The sequence below is a fragment of the Carlito syrichta genome, unplaced genomic scaffold (genome assembly GCF_000164805.1).
Source record: "Carlito syrichta isolate Samal-C Ts95f unplaced genomic scaffold, Tarsius_syrichta-2.0.1 Scaffold314104, whole genome shotgun sequence".
Classification (NCBI taxonomy): Eukaryota; Metazoa; Chordata; class Mammalia; order Primates; family Tarsiidae; genus Carlito; species Carlito syrichta.
The window spans coordinates 84,845-87,180 of record NW_007258200.1 but is presented as its reverse complement, the minus strand read 5'-3'; the positions used below and the strand labels follow the sequence as shown (position 1 = coordinate 87,180).

The 2,336-nt window shown below is 46.5% G+C and overlaps 1 pseudogene across 1 annotated transcript; it reads left to right on the top strand.

The window, feature by feature from the left end:
• Positions 1–329: 329 nt before the first annotated feature.
• Positions 330–1,498, top strand: LOC103273607 (annotated as a pseudogene). Its single transcript, XR_505195.2, has one exon. The product of XR_505195.2 is annotated as an endophilin-B2 pseudogene (transcript).
• The last annotated feature ends 838 nt before the right edge of the window (positions 1,499–2,336 follow it).

Below are 2,336 nucleotides of genomic sequence, written 5' to 3'. Positions count from 1 at the left end.
ACAACAGGAGAAAGTTCAGAAACTGTACAAATACATGGAAATTAAACAACATGCTCTTAAACAACCAGTGGGTCAAGGAAGAAATTAAAAGATAAATTTTAAAATTCTAAGACAACTGAAAATGGTAACACAACATACTGAAACTTATAGGATATAGCAAAATCAGTCTTTAGAGTAAAGTTTATAGCAATAAATGCCTGTATCCAAAAACATAAAAAGAGAGAGGTGGGCAGGGTGCGGGCAGGCAGCAGCGGCAGGGCCGGGGGCTGCCGGCTGTGCTCCAGCCGGGCGCAGCAGCTGTGCGGGCGCAGCAGCTGTGCGGGCACGCCATGGACTTCAACATGAAGAAGCTGGCATCCCACGCAGGCATCTTCTTCACCCGGGCCATGCAGTTCACAGAGGAGAAATTTGTCCAGGCCAAGAAGACGAGATCAATGCCCACTTTGAACACCTTCTGGCCCAGGCAGACAGCACCAAGAACTGGACGGAGAAGATCCTGAGGCAGACAGAGGTGCTGCTGCAGCCCAACCCCAGTGCCCAAGTGGAGGAGCTCCTGTATGAGAAGCTGGACAGGAAGTCCCATTGCGGGTCACCAACGAGGAACTGCTGGTTCAGTACATGGCGGAGGCAGCCAGTGAGCTGGGGCCCACCACTCTCTACTAGAAGACACTGGTCAAAGTGACAGAAACAGAAAAGCGGCTGGGAGCCGCAGAAAGGGATCTCATCCTCACAGCCTCCATGAGCCTCCTCAGACCCTTGCACAACTTCCCGGAAAGGGACTGGAAGACGATCTCGAAGGAGAGGTGGCTCCTCCAAAACCGGCATCTGGACTTGGATGCCTGCAAGGCACGGCTGAAGAAAGCCAAGGCCACAAAAGCCAAAGCCACGTGTGAGGGAGATACAGTACCCGATTTTCAGGAGACTAGACCTCCTAATTACATTCTCTCCACCAGCACCTCCGTGCGCTCTGGAATGATGAGGTGGACAAGCAGGAGCTCCCCGTGGCCCAGACAGAGTTTGACCGGCAGGCAGAAGTGACCCGTCTCCTGCTGGAGGGAATCAGTAGCATTCACGTGAACCACCTGCGCTGCCTCCACGTGTTTGTCAAGGCTCAGACCACTTACTATGCACAGTGCTACTGCCACATGCTGGACCTGCAGAAGCAGCTGGGCAGATTTCCAGGCACCTTCGTGGGCACCACGGAGCCCTCCTCCCCGCCCTTGAGCAGCACCTCAGCCACCACTGCTGCAGCCACCATGTCCATGGTGCCCTCTGTGGCCAGCCGGGGTTCTCTGGCAGAGGCTGCGCTCTGCCTGGAGGAGGTGGCCTCTCCCGCCATGGGGACCGTCAACAGCAGTGAGCTGGCTCTGCTGGCTGATGAACTCATGACTGTCTACAGCCTGCCCGGTATGGACCCTGACTGGCTCATTGGCGAGAGAGGCAACAAGAAGGGCACGGTCCCTGTCACCTACTTGGAACTGCTCAGCTAGGCAGGTCCCCTCCCAGTAATAAAAGGCATCCAGATTTTAAAAGGGTGGGTCAAAGTGTCCCTGTTTGCAAATGACATAGTCTTATATAGAGAAAATCCTAAAGACTCCACCAAAAAACTGTTATAACTAATGAATAAATACAGTAAAGTCTCCACCATGTATGTGTGTAGGATACATAATCAACATACAAAAATTTATATATGCAAAAATTTATATATGCAAATAGCAAGCTACTTGAAAAAGAAATCAAGAAAGCAATCCCATTTACAATAGCTACAAAAAAATTCCTAGGAATAAATTTAAACCAGGAAATAAAATTTTCTACAATAAAAACTATAAAACACTAGTGAAAGAAGTTGAAGAGGATAAAATAAATGGAAAGATATCCCGTGTTCATGAACTGGAGAAAATAATACTGATAAAATTTCTATACCCTAAACAATCTACAGATTCAATGCAATCCTTATCAAAATTTCAATGTCATAGAATAGTAATAGAAAAAAATCCATCCTATAATTTGTATGGAACCACAAAAGACCCTGAATAACCAAAGCAATATTAAGCAAAAAGAACAAAGCTGGAGGCAACACACTACCTGATTTCAAAGTATACTACAAAGCTATAGTAACAAAAAAAAGCATGGTATTAGTATAAAAACAGACACAATAAACAAGTGGAACAGAATAGAAAGCCCAAAAATAAACTGATACATTTTATAGCCAATTGATTTTCAACACGCACCAAGAACACACAATGGGGAAATGTTAGTGGTGTTGGGAAAACTGGATATCCACATATAGAAGAATGGAACTAGACCTCTATCTCTCAGTATATACAAAAATCAAC